Source organism: Herpailurus yagouaroundi, unplaced genomic scaffold (assembly GCF_014898765.1).
Source record: "Herpailurus yagouaroundi ecotype Mexico unplaced genomic scaffold, PumYag 203, whole genome shotgun sequence".
NCBI lineage: Eukaryota > Metazoa > Chordata > Mammalia > Carnivora > Felidae > Herpailurus > Herpailurus yagouaroundi.
Window position 1 is genome coordinate 524,106 of NW_024412434.1, and position 25,195 is coordinate 549,300.

A 25,195-nucleotide genomic window follows, 5' to 3' on the forward strand; every position below is an offset into this window, starting at 1 on the left:
GATAAATTGAGGACCAGGTGCATTTTCCTTGTAGTGGTAAGTTCTGGTTGCACACATACACATAGTATTTGGGGCCAGTGCCATTAACAAGGGCCAGTGTCAACCACAGGTATACTGGAAGTTATAGGGGCCCTGGATGTTCACACGCACTATATTGCTTCAGAGTTTTCCTATGATAGAGCTCACAGAAGTGGAGGCCAGTGACAGAAGTCAGGCTGAGAGTGTGCATGTGTACAGCTGGTCAGGCTATCAGGCATGCACATGGTAGTATGTGTCAAGCACAGAAGTCCAAGCTGTTGTGTTGTACTCATGCAGTAACAGAGTCTTAGGTTGGTTGTCAGGGTAAAATCCCATCTCTGAGAGGCAGAGGATGAGCAGGGAGAGACTCATGCAGCTGACTTCTGCAAATGTGAATACCAAGGGCAAAAAACAATAAAATATGCAGGACATCCATGGCAGCTATGCTGGTCATTGATATCTTCAGTGACAAAAGTTTCTTGGGTTCTCTGCATAACAGGTCACTGGCAACTTTTGTCACTCTTATTGTGTGGCTGATACTGATAGCCCCTGATCTTCTTTCTTGTTCCTTTTTATCCCTTTATATGTCACTTTTGCTGGCCTCTGGGTGGGGTAAAACTGAAGTGGGCCTTTCTAGAGGTGCCCCCAAAGTCTGAAGAATTTGGGTGCTTATCACAATTTCTCCTTGCTAGCAAGAGGATCTCTTTCTATCTGGGGAATCATCTCTTGGCTCTTAAGTGTGCCAGTTTGAGGATAAGATGGTTCAAGCAAAATGCAACCAACCATTCTTCCTTTCTTTTTTTGTGGTTAATCTCGAGGTTTTTGTTTGTTCCATCATATTGCTAAAGTTTCCTTAAGCGGGTTCCTGAGCTTCCCCAGAACTGTTTTTCCTCATGGATAGCTGTCTGCTTATTGATTGTTATCAGGGGATGGAGACAAGAGTCTTTTGATTCACCATTTTGGTGATATCATGTACTTTTATTTTTAAACAGAAATCATACATATAAAAATTGAAATCACTTGAAACTTGAAAATAACTAGAAATTTGGGGCGCCTGGGTGGCGCAGTCAGTTAAGCGTCCGACTTCAGCCAGGTCACGATCTCGCAGTCCGGGAGTTCGAGCCCCGCGTCAGATTCTGGGCTGATGGCTCAGAGCCTGGAGCCTGTTTCCGATTCTGTGTCTCCCTCTCTCTCTGCCCCTCCCCCGTTCATGCTCTTTCTCTCTCTGTCCCAAAAATAAATAAACGTTGAAAAAAAAATTAAAAAAAAAAACTAGAAATTAATAATGAAGTATGTGCTAAAATATTGCAAGTCAAAGCCATTTAAAAAAGAAGTTATACAAATTAAAATACAATTTAAACACATTAAGAAGAGGTAAGGAAAACTTGAAGAGCTTAAAGCAATATACAAAAAGAACCCCCAAGGTTTTCATGTAAATACAGAAACAATATGTGAATTGTGACTATGTATGGGACTTTCCACATTTTACACATGCCTTTCTTAACCTTGTTCCTCCCAGTATCATAAAGCTTACACTGATGTTTCATTTTTAGGGAAAATGCCATATCACCATGAACAGAATTGCAGGCAAGAAGAGAACGGGTTTTGAAATCTCAACAAGGGGACTCATATAAAAAGAGAAGGGAAGTTATATGAAGTGTGATAATAAATGACTTCCTTTTTCAAACTGATACAAATGTTCACACCTTTCTTTTTCCTAGTTTGACCTGTAAGTACTAGAAGAAACTAAAGAAAAAAAAATACTCTGCTCATGAGATCAATCTGACTGAAAGTAATAGAGCACTTTTCTGGATTGTTAAAGAAATTCTTCTTAGATGATATAATTTTCCCTTTTATAAATAAAATACATATGCCACAAATGTCATATACAGTGCCTAAGTGCTGTGTATTGGTCTGGAGAAGAATGAATGGGAGTAAAAAAGGAGTGCTTCCTGGAAATGAGGACTAGTAAGTGCTTTTGACAAGACAAGCCCTTGGTGAATTTTCCAAAATATTAGGCCAAAATGGAGAAATTAACATCAAGCCTTAAATTCATGCCTTCCAATATAGAAAACAGAGAAATGTGAAGAGATACAATTGTATACCATGAGATTGTAGTTATACATGATATATAAGAGATGTAGATGAAGCATAGTTGTTATATCCAACCTGAAGTGTATAATGGATGACAATTCTAACTTTATGGCTATGAATGTAAGAATAGTTAGTAATCGCCTCACATGTTTTTCAATTCAAGTCAGTCAGAGAAAGACAAATATCGTATGACTTCACTCATATGAGGACTTTAAGAGACAAAACAGATGAACATAAGGGAAAGGAAACAAAAATAATATAAAAACAGGGAGGGGGACAAAACATAAGAGACTCTTAAATATGGAGAACAGAGGGTTACTGGAGGGGTTGTGGGAGGGGTGATGGGCTAAATGGGTAAAGGGCATTAAGGAATCTACTCCTGAAATCACTGTTTCACTATATGCTAATTTGGATGTAAATTTTAAAAAATTAAATTAAAAACATAAAAATAAAGAAAGAAATAATTTAAGGAAAGCTTACTATATCTAAAGCACTATAAAAATCCTCATAGGAAAAGCAAATATACCAAATAGTGATTGATCACAGATTTGTGATATATTCGGTGCTCCCTAGTCAACATAATTCACTTTCTGAAACCAAGACATGCGCTTTGAAAGTGGCCTTTCTGTTAGTTTACTTACACTCTTTCATGCCCATTTCCCATTCTAATAAATACGTTTTTTTAAGTTTATTTATTTATTTTAAAAAGAGAGCAAGAGTGAATGGAGGAGGGGCAGAGAGAGAGACAGAGACAGAGAATCCCAAGTAGGTTCTCCACTGAAGTATGGAGCCCGATGCAGGGCTCAAATTCGCAAACTGTGAGATCATTACCTGAACTGAAATCAAGAGTCAATCGTGTCATCAACTGAGCCACCGAGGCACCCTTCTAATCAGTACATTTTTAAAGAAAGCTAGAAAAAGTTCAAAGTGAAATGTATGAGCTTTTTAGGATGCAGAAATATATAGCAGATTGGGAATTAAAATATCCATGAAAAATTTAAAGTCATTGTGTATCAGTTATGACCCTTGTGATTGCAAATGAAAGAAACTGAAATACGTGTACTTTAGACAAAAAGATTAATTGGCCTGCAGAGTCCCAAAGAAGGATTGAACTACTAAGAACAGGGAAAATGGGATTGTCAGAATCTCAGTAAAGACTTGAACTGTGGACTCAATTCTGAGAGTGCTGTCTTCCCTTCTTGATTTGTTTCTCTTAGCATGTCAAGCTCCATTTTTTTCATACTCACTTCTTTCATGTTATGGAAAACATGAACATTGATTATTCTCAATTTTGTATTCTATGGCTTAAACCACCAAGCTAATTACCCAAGTTAAAACACACACACACACACACACACACACGCACACGCGTGTGCGCGCACACACACAATTTGGTCAGGTTCCCTCTAGTACAGTGACTGGGGATGATCAAGTAAAAATACACCAACTTTCATAGAAACCTCTTGGTTAGAGCTGAGAGAGGAACAGTTCCTCAAAGAACAGTCAAAACAGTCAAGGTCTGTCAGAAATATTAGAATTAACTTAAAACATACAGTCAATAACCAGCTTACTTAGGATCATGTCAATATTTGCCACTGTTTTCTATAATTTTTCTTACTTTTTTTCAATTATTATGGTTTCTTTAACTGGTCTTTTCTGTGCTTTTTAAAAAATAAGTATTTGAGGGGTGCCTGGGTGGCTCAGTCGGTTAAGTGTCCGACGTTGGCTCAGGTCATGATCTCGCAGTTTGTGAGTTCAAGCCCTGCGTCGGGCTCTGTGCTGACAGCTCGGGGCCTGGAGCCTGCTTCAGATTCTGTGTCTTCTCCTCTCTCTGCTCCTCCCCTTCTCATGCTCTGTGTCTCTCTGTCTCTCAATAACAAATAAACGTTAAAAAAATTTTTAAATAAGTACATGAATCTTTTTGAAACAGATTAAAAGCAATAAATACTCAACAAATAATTCAAAACCCTGTACTTATTGGTACTACATTTGCTGAGATAATTCCCTTGCATGAATACTGAGGGATTTTAGCATTATTTCAAAAGTATGAGAAAATTCACTGCTGAAGAAGTGTAGATATCTGCTATCTAATTTTGATACTGGGAAGAATTTAAATATAACTTCCAATTCTCTGCCAATACAAGAGTAGAAACAATTTTCTCTACAAAAGAAGACACTGTGCTTATGTTGTAAGGATAACAGTAATGAGAGTATAGGACAGCCAAACAAGGTAAAAGCAGTAAAAGGAGTCATGGGACAATTGTCCTAGTACATATTGGTCCTCCAATTCATATGCTTAATTTTAGTGGTTGACTTTTCCTTGTAAGTGACTAGGAAGATAAAATTGCTTCCTGCTTTACTGTAATCATAATAAAAACATTCCTTCCAAATCTCAGCTAGCAGACCTTTATAGCAATGAAAGGACTGAAGTTAGTTAATTTTAAACAGGAGAAGAATATCTTCAGATGCAGAATTTTCCCCTTAAGCTTATGGTAGCCAGTGATAAAATGGCTCATATTGCTGACTTTCTTCATATTAGGCTCAGATTATAAGTGGCTTTAAAAGACTGTTGATGGCTATTAGCATTAACAATATATAAAACAAATTTATAATAAATAAGGTATTATTTAATAATTGATATAAAGAGTCATTTTTTAAAAAATTAATCCATCACGTTTTTATTTCAAAATAAGGGTGGTTTTGAAATTTAATCTTGGAAAAACAATGTACTTATTATAAAGAATAGTGGCCAGCAAGTTGAGAGAAACATTTAAAGACAGCAATATGAAAAAACAAAGGTGTGAATCAGGCACTTCATGAGAAGGAGTAAGAAGAGAACATTATCAAATGCATCCGAGAAATCAAGAACTATAACACATAAAATGTAAATGTCACATACTAGAATATCTGAAATACAAAGAAGTCTACAATATTGTCTACAAACTTATTGCATAGTATACTGTATTAAAATTATAAAGACCATAAATTTACATTAGCACAAATACTCTGTACACATTATTGAATAGTGGATTAGTTATTGTAACCTAAATATCTTCTATTAAGCTCATCCAGTGAGTTGAAAAAATTGCTAAAGATGAATTATTTGTCTCAAGGTAACCTAAATACTAACAAAGACTGAAAGAAAAACACAAAGTAAGACAAGTGAGACTTCACTTAAATAAAGGAAATAAGGAAACCTAAATTGTACAGTTCCTGTTATCGATTCCCTGCCTGACTCAAGTATTACATCCCAATACATACACACTCAAATGCACACCCAACAAGGTTAATTAAGATCATTGATAGTATGTGGCTAGGGACATGGGTAGGAGTAGACTACCATGCTAACTAGTCTGAGGAGACCAGACTAGTTAACCAAGAAATCACTAAACTGTCAAGAAGTGGTAAATAGTTCTCCAAATTTCACTTCCTAATGGAGATATGTTGACTATGTTAACTGGGTCATTTATTTGCAAGTTACTAGACCATGAAAAGCCATATCCAGACCTACTCAAAAGATGTGTATTACTCAATATCTTGACTTAGGAAAAATACAAAATAAAATTTGGTTTCAAGTTGTTTTTTTGTTTGTCTGGTTTTTTGGTAAGAGAAAGATTGCATTTCTTATTGCATACAGGATAATTTACGATTTCAGGTAGAAATATTTTTATGAGTATACATGGAATTAGGGGTGCCTGGGTGGCTCAGTCAGTTAAACATCCAACTCTTGGTTTGGGCTCAGGTCATGGTCTCACAGTTCATGAGATTGAGCCCTGCATCTGGCTCCGTGCTTGGGATTCTCTCTTTACCTCTTTCTCTGCCTCTCCTCTCTAAATAAATAAATAAATGTACACATGGACATAAATCTGCATATCAAAGCATTTTTCTTTGGATAACCTAACCATCACTGTTCCAAAAGTCCTGGTTAGCCTTAGGGCCAGGCACATTATCTATGCTTAACCGTTCAGAATCTGAAATCTCTATCAGCAGCTGGTTCAGAGAGAATTATGTAATTTAAGCAGAGATAAATAAATATTCTTTTCCTGGAATTGTATAATATAATTGAGAAGGAAAACAAAGAGAGAAAGAGACAACATGCATACCTGTGTGATTGGTAATTAGTAGTATGTGAATCTGGACCTGCCAACAACTATCTATACGTATATAAATGTAAACCATAGAGAAAAGCAGGATACAGAGACAGAGAAAAAGAGATTAGTCAACCTTGTTTTAGTTTCTGAATTTTACTGGGTGAATAGTTTCTCCCCTAAAAACCTCAGTTTAATAAACCAGCAAAATCTCAAATTAGTTTGAGTTGGTTTTATGAAACCTACATGTAGGAATGTTTTTAACATAACCTTGAAAATCAAATCAGACACAGATAACAAGCACTGGAAAATACAACATAATTCAAGAGAAAATGTAGGAATGGAAACTCAATATTATGAAATGTTGGATAAATTATATCTGCCCTAACACATGAGCAAAACCTACAATTATGTCCTAGACTCTAAGCTATATGTTGTGGAAGGAAATATTCATTCATGTAAAATTAGTCATCTGCATTTCAGGCAGTTAAAACAGTGAACCATCTGCTATTAGTTGGCCCAGGAGTTATTCTTTGTGACATTCAAATGTCATAAAGACATAAAAAATATAAAATGACAAAACTCACTCATTCAAACAAAGATAAAACTATAAAAACATGTGCTCATGAGCTGTATACACATATACAAGAAACACAGGAAAATAGAAAACAATGCATATATAATTTAAAAACAAATCTTTGTATTCATCACAAGAGCTTAATCCAAAATTGAATGTGCCTCTCAGTGTGCTTTTCTCTTTCAACATTATTTTGACTCTTCAGGGTCTTTTCTGGTTCCATACAAATTTTAGAATCATCTGTTATAGCTCTGTGAATGATGCTGGTGTTATTTTGATAGGGACTGAATTGAATTTTTAGATTGCTGTGGATAGTATAGATGTTTTAACAATATTTGTTCCTTGAATCCATGAGCATGGAATGTTTTTCCATTTCTTTGTGTCTTCTTCAATTTCTTTCATAAGCTTTCTATAGTTTTTAACATACAGAATTCTAACTTGAATTCTAACTTTGTGGTTAGGTTTATTGCTAGGCATCTTATGGATTTTAATGCAATTATAAATGAGGTCAATTCCTTGATTTCTCTTTCTGCTGTTTCATTATTTTTGTATAGAAATGCAAGTGATTTCTGTATGTTGATTTTATATCCTGTGACTCTGCTGAATACATGTATCAGTTCTAGCAATTTTTTTTTAAGCAGGAGGCATTGAAATTCTGGACTTTAAGCTGTATTACAAAGCTGTAATCATCAGCACAGTACAGTACTGGCACAAAAATAGTCACAGGTCAATAGAACAGAAGAGAGAACCCAGAAAAGGATCCACAATTATATGGTCAACTAATCTTCAACAAAGCAGAAAATAATATTCAATGGAGAAAAAAGAGTCCCTTCAGCAAACAGTATTGGGAAAACTGGATAGCAACATGAGGAAGAATGAAACTGGACCACTTCCTTACACTGTACACAAAAATAAATACAAAATGTATGAAAGACCTAAATGTGAGACAGAAACATCAAAATCCCAGAGAACACAGGCAGTAAGTCTTTGACCTTGGTCATAGCAGCTTCTTACTAGACATGTCTCTGAAGGCAAGGGAAACAAAAGCAAACATGAACTATTAGGGCTTATAAAGGGCTAGTATCCAAAATCTATAAAGAATTTAGCAAACTCAACACCCAAGAAAGAAATAATCCAGTTGAGAAATAGAAGACATGAACAGACACTTCTCGAAAGAAGACATAAAATGGCTAAAAGACACATGAAAAAATGCTCAACATCATTATCATCAGGGAAATAAAAATCAAAACTGCAATGAGATGCCACCTCACACCTGTCAGAATGGCTAAAATTAACAGCATGGGAAACAGATGTTGGTGAGGATGCAGAGAAAGGGGAGAAGCCTCATGAACTGTTGGTCCAAATGCAAACTAGTGTTGCCACTCTGGGAAACAGTGTGGAGGTTCCTCAGAAAGCTAAAGATAGAACTACCCTATGAAAAGATAGAACTACCCTATGACCCAGCAATTGCACTACTGGTATTTATTGAAAGGATACTAAAAACACTGATTCAAAGGGGTGAATGCACCCCAATGTTTATAGCAGCACTATCAATAATAGCCAAATTATAGAAAAAGCCCAAATGTCCATCGACTGATGAATGAAAAAAAGGAGATGTGATATATACAATGCCAATATACAATTGAATATCAGACATCAAAAAGAATGCAATCTTACCATTTGCAGCACATGGATGGAAGTGGACTGCATTATGCTAAGCGAAATAAGTCAGTCAGAAAAAGACAAATACCATATGATTTCACTCATATGTAGAATTTAAGAAACAAAAAAGATGAACACAAGGGAAGGGAAGGAAAAGTAAAATAAGATAAAAACAGAGAAGGAAGCAAACTATGAGAGACTCTTAACTACAGGGAAAAAACTGAGGGTTGCTGGAGGGGAAGTAAATGGAAGGATAGGCTAAATGTGTGATGGGCATTTAGGAGGGCACTTGTTGGGATGAGCACTGGGTATTATATGTAAATGATGAATCACTAAATTCTACTCCTGAGACCAATACTACACTATACATTAACTAACTTGAATTTAAATAAAATCTTAGAAAAAATCAAATATAATCATTATAAATACACGTTAAAACTTTTTAGAACTCTCTAAACCATGACCCAGATAGAGAATCAGCAATCTCCTCTGTGACACCACCAAGCATGGACAACAGGAAGAGTTTCTTTGTCCTTTGAATGACTCTTTAAGGTTAAGGAAGGTCCAGTAGGACCTCACTTATGGGAGTAATTCTTCCTATCTTCCTCACTGCTTGCCAGTAGACACACACACACACACACACACACACACACACACACACACATTTTGTTCTATTGTTTCTCCCCTAAGATGTCTAGAGCTTTTCTTTTCTTTTTTAAAAATATTTATTTATTTATTTATTTGCTTTTTTAACTCTATTTTTTTAAATTTACATCCAAATTAGTTAGCATGTAGTGCAACAATGATTTATGAGGACTTTAAGACACAAAACAGATGAACATATGGGAAGACTATGCTTGTGATCACTTAAAATTTTCAATGCATCAAATTCTTATTATGCTTGAACTATATAAGTTGAAAGCTAGTTGTATAGCATCTCACTATTCAGCCTACACAACTCTGTGTACACTAAGTGTTGTTGGTTGAATTGTATCTATTCCAAATTTGTTTTATCTTCTTCATTGACTTCATTTACTTTCTGAAATGAACAGATTTTTTACATATTGATAATGATTTCTCCCCAACCTGGGTGTAATTGATACTTGAGATAGTTTACCAAGGGTCTCAAGTTCTTGAGTTACATTAAACTCATACTTCTACTCTCTGTATTTGATGTGTATTTGGCTAACACATTCTCTGACGTGCTGGAGGCACTAACACCACCTCATACTTCAGTTTCTGTTGAAATAGTAAACCAATCTTAATGTTTTGTTTGCCCAGCCTACAATGAAGGTCAGGCTCGTACACTATGAAACAAAAGTAAATTTTTCATGTTGTTGCGGAATGTGAGTCCTAAAAAATGATCCTTCTTGAGTCTGTAGGAAAAAAAAAATTCAGCCAACAAATAATCAACCATCAAGAATAACTTGGAAACATTTAAACAAAATAGTTTTTGTACCTACAGATGGGAAATCTAAGTCACTCATAGAGATTTATTTTGCTTTCCACTTCAAGGTGATTATTCACATTTCAATTCAACAAATTACTCATTTCAGTGTTATCTGAACAGTTGTTCAGAGGTCAGGATGAAAACCAGAGGAACATATGTTTTTTTTTTTTTCATTTTCTTTTCACTTCAAATTATCATATTGTTAATTCATGTACTCTCTGGATACCTAACGTATGTATTTTTATATCTGTGTATTATATTGAAATGGAGAGTTAGAAGAAGGAGAGGAGTGGGAGAAGGAAGGAAAAGGAGAGGAAGGAAGGAAAATTGAAGTAAAGAGGGAAGAAAGGAAATAATAAACAAAACATAATTTAAAATATAGACGTCATTAGGACATCAATATTGTAGAATGCCTTCAATCATTCAACCCCGACTGGTATATTCCACAATTCCCAAAATATTATTAAATATATTCAATATTAATTTTCTGGATATGTTTGCAATATGAAATCCTCAACAATTATTTGTAATAACTTATTTCCCCCTGGTGATGCTAAGTCTATCCCTCTCTCAAATGCAACACTTTGCAAGTCCTCAATTCTCCAAAACTACAGGATGCAGACATGAGAATTCCAGAAAAAACGACAAGGAATATTTTCTTGTCCATGCAGGTAGGTTTTGATGGATCTAAGAGGAAAATTATAAGTTTAAATATATAAAATATTTAATACTCAGCCATTAACTTGACACCTTTCAGGAAAAAAAATGAAGTAATGTAAATAAATGCAAGGCAGTCTGAGTTGAATAATGCTTTGAACCACACTGCTTTCTGAAAACTGTGAAACACTGTGCCAAATACCGGTTTGATACAGACATCACCCCAAATCTCACCCCGTTCTGATAAAAGAACTATCATACAAAGATGTTTCTGCATTTTAGCCTATACTCTAAGGATGGGAAAAGTTATTTATGGTATTCATTCTTTCAAAAAAAACACCTTATGCCTCTAACATGTACAAATCTTTTTATGAGTATTAGAAACAATGAAATGAATAAGTTCTGCCCTTATCCTCAAGGATCTCACCCTGTAGAAGAAGAGGCTAATATCTATATAGTATTTACTATAAACCAAATACTGTGCTAAGTGCTGAGGTCAGATGATTCCTGAGTTTATAGAGATCAAATCATGTAAGGAAAGTCATTAATTAAAGTTGCATATAAGTGTCATGAATGTATAAATGAGAGTTACACAGTGTTAAAAGATTCTATTTCAAGTCATTAAACCATAACCCATGAGCCAAATCCAGCCAACTATTTACTTTTGTATAGCCCATGAACTAAGAATGGATTCAAAAACATTTTTAATGATTTCTTTTTAAGTGGTTATATAGGTACCTACATAATGATACCCTTGATTTTGCCTACTGAAACACAGAGCCTAAAATATTATCTATTTGTTTTTTTACAAGAAATTTGTGAAGATTCCTATTCTGTGTCACAGAAATTTGACTTAGTTGGGGTAAAGAATATAGACCAGCTAAAAATTGTAAATGTCTGTGAATTAAAACAGTTAATACATTTTGTATCAATTATTTCATAGAAAAATATATAGATAAACAATTAAAATTAATCTGAAAATATATTACATAAAGTTACATTGTATGCAACTGAGTCAATGAAAATATGGTGACATGGGGTTTGGATATTGGACTTTTCTATATGCATCTATTGCAAGGATATTTTTTATGGAAAAAAATTCCCATAGTTAGAAAGTGCCTTTGGGGCAAAGACACATATCCTAATCCTACCCTACCTTCAAGGGTAGGTTAGAGAGTACAATTAGAAAGCAAACTGGGACAAAGTTTATAGAAGTCATAGAAGAAAAAATGAGTATTTACTTTCTTATTTGAAATGCAAATAAAATTTACAATATACTTGGAGTTTGTAATGGGAAAGGAGAAGATTTTTGGATAGTTTCTATCAAAATATAATATGTAACAACAATAGGAGTGGTTGAATGCAAGATAGGGGCTCTGGGTTGGTTAAGACTAATTTTATGCCTTTTATATATTACTCCTGATTTAAAATGATAAAATCTAAGTTTTTCTTAGTGTGAACAGAATCATATTATCAGGATTTTAAATCAGTAGATAAGAAAAATAATAAAAGCTATTATGATATAATTTAGGATCTTCAGAGCAAGTGTAAGCTTTTCAAGCCAGTTCTGAACAAGTGAAGACTGTTATCTTTGACGTCCTGATATGTACAGTGACATCAACTTCAGTTTCTTGAATCATTGGATTTAAGTAGATCCTTCTCAATGTTTTCACTGCTCCAAATACCTATACAGTACCTATATGGGTGAGAAACGACTTTTGAATCTATAGTACTGAGGTGAGTGAAATAGTTGATGGCAGAGTTTTAGCTATAAACACGTAATATCTGTAACTTGTAAATTAAAAAAGCAATACTTTTTCAGGATGATGAAAGCAGAACAACAATGATACTAACATCAATGCAAATGAATGATTCATTTATTCAAATAGGCTGCATTTCCCAAAGGAAGTTAAGTTAAAAAAATTAGTTTATTAATTTTATTTTGAGAAAGAGAGTGTGCACCAAGTGGGGCAGGGGGCAGAGGGATCGGGGAAAGAGAATCCCAAACAGGATCCACACTGTAGTGCAGGCCCAACATGGGGCCCTGTCTCACAAACCATGAAATGTTAACCTAAGCCAAAATCAAGAGCTCGACGCTTAACTGACTGAGCTACCCAGGTGCCCTAGAAACAAATTTTTTAGTATTTAATATCATGAATAATAGTTTTTATAGTTTTACTTGTTTTATTTGCAATTACCTTATTTTTATTGTAAACCTTGCCAACTTTTCAGTACTGTATGCACAAAATTTATATTGCAGCTTCTTTAATCTCAAGCCCTGAAAAGGAAACACAGCTATTATTCATAAGCAAAGGGATGACAAAGATAACTTTAGCCACAGAATCTTAACAATATACTGAATTGATTGATAGTGATTGATAAATAAATGGATTAAAAGGATGTTCAAAAGGAATTAGAAAAAATTAACATAGTGAAACATATAGTAGTGATGGAAGTCTAAGCTACAATACAACTAATAACTTCCAAAATAGATGCAAATTTCAGTGCTTCTAAAGATTAAAAAAATAAGTAGTATGTTTAATTGTGCATCCTTATATAAAGAGATCAGTGAAACTCTGTTTTCTCTTGATATCATTGAGGATATTTTATACTGCAATATGATGTCTTTTTTTATTAAAATTTTTTAATGTTTATTTATGTTTGAAGGAGAGAGAGAGAGAGACCAGGGGAGAGATCAGGGGAGGGGCAGAGAGAGGGAAACACAGAATGTGAAGCAGGCTCCAGCCTCTGAGCTCTCAGCACAGAGCACAATGCGAGGCTTTAACCCATGAACTGTGAGATGACCTGAGCTGAAGTCAGAAGCTTAACAGAGCCACTCAGGTGTCCCTAATGTCTTGTTTATCATAACCCACAGCACATATTTTTTTTCTCAGATCTCATTCCCAGTTAGGACCCTTCAGCAAACACTTTGCTTTTTAAAAATTTGATTCTATAAATTTTTGAGTTGATTATATTTCATGTTGGTAGCTCGTGTTAATCCCACTTTAGCATATATGATGTTGTATGATGATTATATTAAGTTCTTACTAGAATGTAATTTAATGGAGGGCAAGAACTTTCACTCCATCATCTGCTTCCACTGTGTAAATGCTAATAGATACATAAAACTCCCTGAACAAATATTAGTATATTTTAATAAAATAGATGGATAGATGAATGAATTAAATATAGGCCAATGCATAGGAATTTATGGCCTAACTTTTATTTTAATTTTATCCATAACTTTAACTGTTTTCTACTCTGACTTTTTAAATTACAATTTCCTATTTTTAAACATTTGTCAGCCTTTTATAATCTTTGATTGAAAAAGAGGGGAATAAATTAACAAATAAGTAGACTAGATAATGATAACACATTATAAATCATATCTTCTTAAACACTTTTTTTTTTAACACTTATCATTTAGAATAGTGTGAGAGAAAGAAGGAAAGAAGAGTCATGTAATACTTAGCATGGATTGTTTTTTCTCCTGTGATTTGTATGACAATTGTTAGAATGGAAATGATTAAGCATATTCTAATAGTAAAAATCTCCAAGTTCAATTTAGAAACCCACAAGCTAAGTGCCTAGTACTGTATCCATCTCTGAACTGATGAATCTATTTTCTTTCTGTTTCAGATATCCTACTGCCCAATAAGATTGAGAAGGTGACCCATTGAATAACATTTTGATTTTTTGGTAGTTTAAAATCATTGTATATAGATTGCAGATATAAGCTGAATTTCATAAAAGTGAGCATGTCAGGATTTCAAAACTGAGTGCTTCACTGGGGAAGACACTATCGACTCTAAACAGTTTGATATAATATAGGCAATAAGGAAAAAATATTTCATAGACCTTTCTAAATATTTCTAGTTCACTTGCTATATGATCAAAAATAAGAATCACAGCATTTACTATTGCTGAAATCTTTCACTCTTCACTGAAAACAACCTCAGTTTACTACCTCCCTAGATTTTAGATAATCTTTCTCAACATGATTTCTACAGAAAGGATTAAATATGGCACTGTTTGTTCATAGACAGACAGATGATAGATAGATAGATAGATAGATAGATCAACTCCCACAATTCCTATGTCTAATTTCAGTAGTCTGATGCTAATTTCAGTCAGTCTGATGCAATGAGAAAGTATACATAAAACAATAGATTTTACACTGACATAATGGGAAGGAAACCTTCCACATTGTGTGTGGTTTTTCAAACATTAAGAGTCTAAAGTGAAGTTGCTTTAGTTTTTGTTGTTGGTTTTATTTTCATTTGTTTTTTTTTTCATTTGTCAAAGGTGATGGCTAATTTTATATACCAGCTTGACTGGATCATGGGGTACCCAGATATTTGGCTAAATATTATTTCTGGGTATGTCTATGAGGATGTTTCTGAATGAGATTATTTTAATCAGTACACTGTCTAAAGCAGATTGCCCTCCCCAATGTGAGTGGACAACGTCCAAACCACTGAACACTTGACTAGAACCAAAAAGTAGAAGAAGAGATAATTTGCTTTCTCTGCTTGACTTCTTGAACTGAAACATCAATTTTCTTCTGCCCTTAGACTGGAAATTATACCATTAGACCCCGCCAACCCCGCCCCTTCCCCCACCCCCGCCCAGGTTCTCAGACCTTCGGACTCAGATTGAAGTACACAATTGGTTTTCTTGGGTGTCCAGACTACAGATACGAAATAATAGGACTGAGATGGGACTTCTCAGTTTTCATAGCCATGTAAGCCAATATAAAAACTCTCTCCCCCTCAGGACGTGTGTGTGTGTGTGTGTGTGTGTGTGTGTGTGTGTGCGTGTGTATGCGTGCGCGTGCGCGCCTGCACGCGCGTGAGCATGCACATGCAAAATTGGGTTTGTTTCTCTGGAGTTGGGCAGTTGGAAAAATAGAGGTTTTTCTTGAATGTGTGGTTAGAAATTTTATAAAGTTCAATAAAAGGGGATAAAGATCATCCTGTAATAGAATGGGACATGATTTAAATCCTGGGGATCTATTTCCCCTGTTCCTTGAAGAACAAAGCTGATTCTGGCCATGGAGGGCTGCTATGTATAAATTTTGTTTTTATAGGTTTTGTTGTTTTCTAATTTATTATTCTAAAATGATGATACTGAGGAGCCAGGCTGGAAACCCTAAGGCAGGAAAATTCCTTGGTGAATTTTTCTTTCCTTGGTGAAAATTTTAAAATTCCACAGAAATATTATCTGCCATTGTTTTGCTTGGGACTGTAGAAAACTTAATTGTTTTCAGTTTTTGTCCTCAGTGCTACAGTATATTTAGTTTTTTAAAATATGATTCATTTGGCAGTTAGTAAATAACAAAAAGTGTTTCATTATATTAGACAATAGCATTTATATACAGAATTTTTCTCTCGCTTTATATAATTAATACTAGATCACAGAATTGCCACAGACTGAAATTTTTTACTCTAAACAAGTGATCAAAACACATGGATCACTTACTCAAGGGAGTTTTAAGGAAAGGAAAAGTTGGCAGAAGTGGAGAGAGGATAAAATACTGTGACATCAAAAGAAGAGATTTTCCTGAAAACTAACTTTATACTCCAATTTTAATTCTTTTAAAATGTTGTTATTTTTTGGCTGATGATCTCTTGATCTTATCAATAAAATAACACTTCTTGTCCTTATGAATATGCATAATTAAATTTAACAAAGCTATGTTCAAAACAGAGAAGATAGGAACATAATAGATAATTATGTGCCCTGAGTTCTGTTTCCCACCATAAAGAACGTAATTAGACCTTAAGGGACAGTGTATCTCTGCTAATCATATGTGCCAGTCACAGCCCATGTGCCCGAAATTCTACCACTCTGCAGGTTGCTGAATATTATTCAACTGTTTATTTCCTCCAGTACAAATTCCCCATATTTAACTTTCTTTTGTGAATGTTTCTCTATATTAATGAGATGAAAGAAAAATCTTTTTTTGTTGTTAAATGGTAATGGTTTTAATTATTTTTCTAGAATAACATACACATATATGCAGAGAAATCTCATTGAAGTTTTAAAATTTGAGTTGTTTGCTGTTGCAGAAAAAGGTTATTTGAACATGATTTAGCAGTTATCTTAAACTCAATTTATTGGAAATAACTTACCATTTGTTCAAATTAAAGAATTTACTCTATCCATAACTCTAGTCATTAGTTCTATTGTTTGAGGTCATTTCAGTTTTTAAAATGAAAAAAAGGTTGACAATGACAAACTACAAATATTACTTCTGCAGCTGAAATTAGCTGTGTTTCCTTCTAAACTTCTTTTACACCCTGTATTCATTAAAAATTATAAAATGCAGTTGGCTTTAACTGTTTTAAATATAATTTTTTTCAGGCATTGTCCTTGGTTTGAGGGGATTTACATGAGTCCCTAAATTAGATATAAAATAAAATATATTTAAACAAAAACTCCATATGACAATCAAGACCCAGAAGTGTCTGCAATAAATAATTTAAATGAATTTATTATTAAAAGGAAAACTGTCTATGCAGAGGGATGGAACTTTGGAGGTAGAAAACCTCCTCATACACTTATTGATTACAATTATATAAGTGTATAAAAACTGTTATTAAAAAGCTACTTAGACTAATTAATTGGGTATGGTGGTTCTCAACCACTGGCTATTCATCAAAATCATCTGTAAAGCTTTTCTATTCTTTCTTATTTGTAAAAATACACATGCTTGGATCAACTCATGAAGATTTTGACTCAAATGTTTTATAAAAGAACATGCAAATCTGGAGAGTTACAATCTCCACAGATAATTCAGATTTATTTGGAATTGAGATTGAAGAAACATTTATATAAAAACATAATTAATTGAATCAATTGGCTACACACTTAAATCCTTCTTTCTAAGTTGCACATTCAAGTTAAATATTATAAATATAGTTCTTAATAATGTCTCTTGGGAAATACTTTTTCCTTGAACAAATTTAGACAGGATTCTCTAAGCCATCTCTTCTATGAAACCTCTTTGGGGCCTACCCCTGACTTAATGAAGTTAGTCTTAGTAGAGTTCCTGCTAAGTCCTCTCACTACAGTTAGCTGCTGATCACCCTTGATATCTGATCAAGTTCTTTACTCCTAACTTTTCATGGATAAGTATTTATTTTATTTTTTAGTAAAAATATTGTTAAGCCAGGGGCACCTAGGTGGCTCAGTTGGTTAAGCGTCTGACTTTGGTTCAGGTCATGATCTTGCACTTCATGGGTTCAAGCCCCACATTAGACTCTGTGCTGACAGCTCAGAGCCTGGAGTCTGCTTTGGATTCTCTGTCTCCCTCTCTCTCCCCTCCCTGGTTCACTCTCTGTCTCTCTCTCTCTCTCAAAAAGTGAATAAATTTCAATAATATATAATATATATAATTAATATATTATATATTAATAATATATAATATAATTATATATCATTATATGATTATGTTAATACATATATTATATTTATATAATATTTATATTATATATTTATATAATATATAATTATCAAATAAATAAATATAATATAATATATCATATATAATATGTAATATATTATATATTATTAATATATGATAATGTATTGTTAATTCATTTTAGCAGGAGTCTCCCTATCCTTTATGTCTCTAAGTAATTTTCCATCCACTCTTCCCCACCATTGTACTCTACTCCTTGGCTATAAATCCCTACTTCTCCTTGTTGTATTCACAGTATAGCCAGTTTTATGCTGAGGTCTTTTTCTCTGTTGCAATGGTTACTGAATAAAATCTGTCTTGACTGACTTTAGTATTTGGCTTTATTTCTCTTAAACATTCTAGAAGCAAACTACATTAGTAAAAACACAAAAATTTGTTACAGTGTTACTAATAACTTTTCAAGAAAATAGTCCTTGAAAAAGTTTTTCAGAGTGAAATACAGAAGGCTTATTGATTGAGCTTTTGTTGATCATTTAATCTCAAAAGAAGATCTTATATACCTTACATTTCCTACTTAAAAAATCACACAATTCAAATTCCAAATGTAATATATTGAGTTAGTAAAATGTACTCAATAATTAATAAAGTATCTAGGTTGTTTTGGCCAGTATTGATATTAACTAAATCTACATCTATGGTCAAAATAATTTGCTTTCAAACTCAATGTCTATTTTTTCCCCTGATATGTGAAAACATATTTCTCTAAATGAGTTGTGAATACAAGATTTTTCTAATTTTTAAAATTATTTTTGAAGATATAATTGGATTTATTAAATGATCCATATACTGAGCAACATTCCATGGAATAAGTAGAGGGGAGCTCTGAGGAATTGTACAAAATGGAAGGTTTTTTATATGAGGAAGTGTGGGACAAATAAGTTAGCAATAGAGAAAGATTGTTCCAGATGAGATAAATTAAGAAGCTTAAAAAAGTGATGAAATGGTCCAAAGTATTAAAAAATTCAAATAAAAAATAAATTTATGGCAATAGAATTAGAACTAAAAGAGAGACAAACGAAGAAACAGACTCAACTATAGACAACAAACTGATGGTTTCCAGAGGGGAGGTGGGTAGGGGGATGGGTGAGGCAGGTAAAAGGGAATAGGATTATGATGAGCACTGCATAATGTATGAAATTGTTGAATCACTATATTGTACATCTGGAACTAATATAACACTGTATGTTCACTATTATGGAATTAAAATTAAAAACTTAATAAAAAAAAACATGGGTGGATCTAAAGAAACATTGGTAGTATAAAAATTTTTACAATAATACCAAAGTTGGAAAGTGTATAAAATATAGTGAATCTAATATCCTTGAAAAATAATAAATTAAGTTGTACTACAAGTCATTACAGTTAAAATTTTAACATCCTACTATTTTAATTAAGATAACAGACATTCTGATTGCTTTAAAAATCCATACATAAATGATTGATTTAAAAATCCATATAAAAATATAAAAACATTGTTAGAATGTAGGTTGAAAGAGACTATCAATTTCATCTTAATAATTGGAACCAGTATGAGAAACTACAAAGTCATTTTTTTTCCATACCACAGTACTAAATATGCACAGAAATCTAAATAAGTTAAATCTAGAAATTGACAAGGTAGGTGAAAAGAGAAAAGTCATAAAGCTGCTGCCATCTCTGTAAGATTAGGAGGATGATATATCCATCATGAATGGAAGTGAAAAGAAATCATCGCAGCTTTTGAAAAACTTAACAACTGTGTGTTCACTTGTGTGGCTTATAAATATCCTGAAGAATTCCAGCCCCAAAGCAAGTTGACACTCACCAGACAAAATTTCCTCATGGACTTTCACTGAGTAGAAGGTGGTTGCATGCCATAGGCAAGGGGCAGTCAAAAGATGTGGAAATGATCTTGATGATGTGGGTTCTTTTTCAATTGTAAGTCAGTGGCCCACAGAAGCTGAGAGCAGAGTAGAGCTGAAAAAAAAAATCCCCTTGAAACACTCTGTGCCTTGAGTAATGCACTGCAGTGGCCTTTTGGAGCCTTGTTTGCTTGGAGGCAAGATAACAGGTGACAAAATGTCAGCAGAGGAAGAGAAACTTAGAGCAGGACTGAAGAGTAAAGAGAATTCACAAAAACCCAAAACACTGAACTAGTTATAAAATACAGAGAGCATCCCCATGATTTAGAAAGGCAATGGATGGAGTATAAAGCAAAAATTATTTACTGGAGATTTACAGGTACTCAAAACATACACTCTGCTAAAGAGAAAGTACTGGCTCTGTCCTCAAAGCAGATATGTAGGCAGAGAATGAAATATAAATAAAACTGCAACAAAACCCACATCAAGCTCTATGATAAATTAGATTGCCTCCATACACTCACATTAGCTAGTTGACTCAAAAAGAGCCTTGCCCACTAACTAAAAAAGGAGACACAAGACTCAAAAAATAAAATCATAAATGAAAGAGGAGATATTCCAACTGATACCACAGAAATACAAAGGAGCATGAGACTCCTATGAATGAATTGGATAATTGAGAGAAATAGATATTCTTAGAAACACACAACTTGCCAAGACTGAATCAGGAAGAAATAGAAAATGTAAACAAACCAATAACTAAGAAGATTGAAACAGTACTTCCCAACAAAGAAATGCCAAGCACCAATGGTTTCACTAGTAAATTCTACCAAATATTTAAAGAAGAATTAAAGTAAATTATTCTACTTATTATTCTAATAATTAAAGTAAATTATTCTAATTATTCTAATAATTATTATTATTCTAATAATTATTCTAATTATTCTAATTTTTTTCCAAAAATGTGAAGAGGAAGTAACACTCTTAAACTCATTTTATAAGACCAACATGACCCAGAGAGGAAAGCCTAATAAGAACACTGCAAGCAAAAAACACTGCAGGTCAATTCACTCATAAATATAGATGTAAAATTCTCAAAAAAATATTACCAAATCAAATTCAACAGCCCATTAAAAAATCATATACCAGAAGATGGCGGCGTAGGAGGACGCTGGGCTCACCGCGCGTCCTGCTGATCACTTAGATTCCACCTACACCTGCCTAAATAACCCAGAAAACCGCCAGAGGATTAGCAGAACGCAGTCGCCGGAGCCAAGCGCAGACGAGAGGCCCACGGAAGAGGGTAGGAAGGGCGGCGAGGCGGTGCACGCTCCACGGACTGGCGGGAGGGAGCCGGGGCAGAGGGGCGGCACGCCTGCCAAGCAGAGCCCCCGAGTCTGGCTTGCAAAAGGCGGAGGGGTCTGACAGACTGTGTTCCGACAGCAAGCGCGACTTAGCGTCTGGGAGGTCAGAAGTTAACAGCTCTGCTCAGAAAGCGGGAAGGCTGGAGGACAAAGGGAAGGAGAGCTGCTGAGCCCCGGACGACAGAGCTCAGTTTGGTGGGGAACAAAGGCGCTCGCCAGCGGCATCTCCCCCGCCCATCCCCCAGCCAAAATCCCAAAGAGAACCAGTTCCTGCCAGGGAACTTGCTCGCTCTGCGCAAACACCCAACTCTGCGCTTCTGCGGAGCCAAACCTCCAGCAGCGGATCTGACTCCCTCCTGCTGCCACAGGGCCCCTCCTGAAGTGGATCACCTAAGGAGAAGCAAGCTAAGCCTGCCCCTCCTGCCCCCATGCACCTTGCCTACCCACCCCAGCTAAGACGCCAGATCCCCAGCATCACAAGCCTGGCAGTGTGCAAGTAGCCCAGACAGGTCACCCCACCCCACAGTGAATCCCGCCCCTAGGAGAGGGGAAGAGAAGGCAGGCACCAGTCTGACTGTGGCCCCAGCGGTGGGCTGGGGGCAGACATCAGGTCTGACTGCGGCTCCGCCCACCAACTCCAGTTATACACCACAGCACAGGGGAAGTGCCCTGCAGGTCCTCACCATGCCAGGGACTATCCAAAATGACCAGGCAGAAGAATTCCCCTCAGAAGAATCTCCAGGAAATAACAACAGCTAATGAGCTGATCAAAAAGGATTTAAATAATATAAGAGAAAGTGAATTTAGAATAATAGTCATAAAATTAATCGTTGGGCTTGAAAACAGTATAGCTGACAGCAGAGAATCTCTTGCTACAGAGATCAAGGGACTAAGGAACAGTCACAAGGAGCTGAAAAACGCTTTAAATGAAATGCATAACAAAATGGAAACCACCACGGCTCGGATTGAAGAGGCAGAGGAGAGAATAGGTGAACTAGAAGATAAAGTTATGGAAAAAGAGGAAGCTGAGAAAAAGAGAGATAAAAAAATCCAGGAGTATGAGGGGAAAATTAGAGAACTAAGTGATACACGAAAAAGAAATAATATACGCATCATTGGTATCCCAGAGGAGGAAGAGAGAGGGAAAGGTGCTGAAGGGGTACTTGAAGAAATTATAGCTGAGAACTTCCCTGAACTGGGGAAGGAAAAAGGCATTGAAATCCAAGAGGCACAGAGAACTCCCTTCAGACGTAACTTGAATCGATCTTCTGCACGACATATCATAGTGAAACTGGCAAAATACAAGGGTAAAGAGAAAATTCTGAAAGCAGCAAGGGATAAACGTGCCCTCACATATAAAGGGAGACCTATAAGACTCATGACTGATCTCTCTTTTGAAACTTGGCAGGCCAGAAAGAATTGGCACGAGATTTTCAGTGTGCTAGACAGAAAGAATATGCAGCCGAGAATCCTTTATCCAGCAAGTCTGTCATTTAGAATAGAAGGAGAGATAAAGGTCTTCCCAAACAAACAAAAACTGAAGGAATTTGTCACCACTAAACCAGCCCTACAAGAGATCCTAAGGGGGACCCTGTGAGACAAGTACCAGAGACATCACTACAAGCATAAAACATACAGGCATCACAATGACTCTAAACCCATATCTTTCTATAATAACACTGAATGTAAATGGATTAAATGCACCAACCAAAAGACATAGGGTATCAGAATGGATAAAAAAACAAGACCCATCTATTTGCTGTCTACAAGAGACTCATTTTAGACCAGAGGACACCTTTAGATTGAGAGTGAGGGGATGGAGAACTATTTATCATGCTACTGGAAGCCAAAAGAAAGCTGGAGTAGCCATACTTATATCAGACAAACTAGACTTTAAATTAAAGGCGGTAACAAGATATGAAGAAGGACATTATATAATAGTGACAGGGTCTATCCATCAGGAAGAGCTAACAATTATAAATGTCTATGCGCCGAATACCGGAGCGCCCAAATATATAAAAAAATTACTCATAAACACAAGCAACCTTATGGATAAGAATGTGGTAATTGCAGGGGACTTTAACACCCCACTTACAGAAATGGATAGATCATCTAGACACGGTCAATAAAGAAACAAGGACCCTGAATGACACATTGGATCAGATGGACTTGACAGATATATTTAGAACTCTGCATCCCAAAGCAACAGAGTATACTTTCTTCTCGAGTGCACATGGAACATTCTCCAAGATAGATCATATACTGGGTCACAAAACAGCCCTTCATAGGTTTACAAGAATTGAAATCATACCATGCATACTTTCAGACCACAATGCTATGAAGCTTGAAATCAACCACAGAAAAAAGTCTGGAAAACCTCCAAAAGCATGGAGGTTAAAGAACACCCTACTAACGAAGGAGTGGGTCAACCAGGCAATTCGAGAAGAAATTAAAAAATATATGGAAACAAACGAAAATGAAAATACAACAATCCAAACGCTTTGGGATGCAGCGAAGGCAGTCCTGAGAGGAAAATACATCGCAATCCAGGCCTATCTCAAGAAACAAGAAAAAGCCCAAATACAAAATCTAACAAAACACCTAAAGGAAATAGAAGCAGAACAGCAAAGGCAGCCTAAACCCAGCAGAAGAAGAGAAATAAGAAAGATCAGAGCAGAAATAAACAATATAGAATCTAAAAAAACTGTAGAGCAGATCAACGAAACCAAGAGTTGGTTTTTTGAAAAAATAAACAAAATTGACAAACCTCTAGCCAGGCTTCTCAAAAAGAAAAGGGAGATGACCCAAATAGATAAAATCATGAATGAAAATGGATTTATTACAACCAATCCCTCAGAGATACAAACAATTATCAGGGAATACTCTGAAAAATTATATGCCAACAAATTGGACAACCTGGAAGATTGGCGTGAGGTGATACCTGAGTGTGGTTTTGATTTGTATTTCCCTGATAAGGAGTGACGCTGAACATCTTTTCATGTGCCTGTTGGCCACCAAAAGTCTGCTAGAACTGATACATGAATTCAGCAAAGTTGCAGGATACAAAATCAATGTACAGAAATCAGTTGCATTCTTATACACTAACAATGAAGCAACAGAAAGAAAAATAAAGAAACTGATCCCATTCACAATTGCACCAAGAAGCATAAAATACCTAGGAATAAATCTAACCAAAGATGTAAAGGATCTGTATGCTGAAAACTATAGAAAGCTTATGAAGGTAATTGAAGAAGATTTAAAGAAATGGAAAGACATTCCCTGCTCATGGATTGGAAGAATAAATATTGTCAAAATGTCAATACTAACCAAAGCTATCTACACATTGAATGCAATCCCAATCAAAATTGCATCAGCATTCTTCTCGAAACTAGAACAAGCAATCCTAACATTCACATGGAACCACAAAAGGCCCCGAATAGCCAAAGTAATTTTGAAGAAGAAGACCAAAGCAGGAGGCATCACAATCCCAGACTTTAGCCTCTACTACAAAGCTGTCATCATCAAGACAGCATGGTATTGGCACAAAAACAGACACAGAGACCAATGGAATAGAATAGAAACCCCAGAACTAGACCCACAAACGTATGGCCAACTCATCTTTGACAAAGCAGGAAAGAACATCCAATGGAAAAAAGACAGTCTCTTTAACAAATGGTGCTGGGAGAACTGGACAGCAACATGCAGAAGAATGAAACTAGACCACTTTCTCACACCATTCACAAAAATAAACTCAAAATGGATCAAGGACCTGAATGTGAGACAGGAAACCATCAAAACCTTAGAGGAGAAAGCAGGAAAAGACCTCTCTGACCTCAGCCGTAGCAATCTCTTACTCGACACATCCCCAAAGGCAAGGGAATTAAAAGCAAAAGTGAATTACTGGGACCTTATGAAGATAAAAAGCTTCTGCACAGCAAAGGAAACAACCAACAAAACT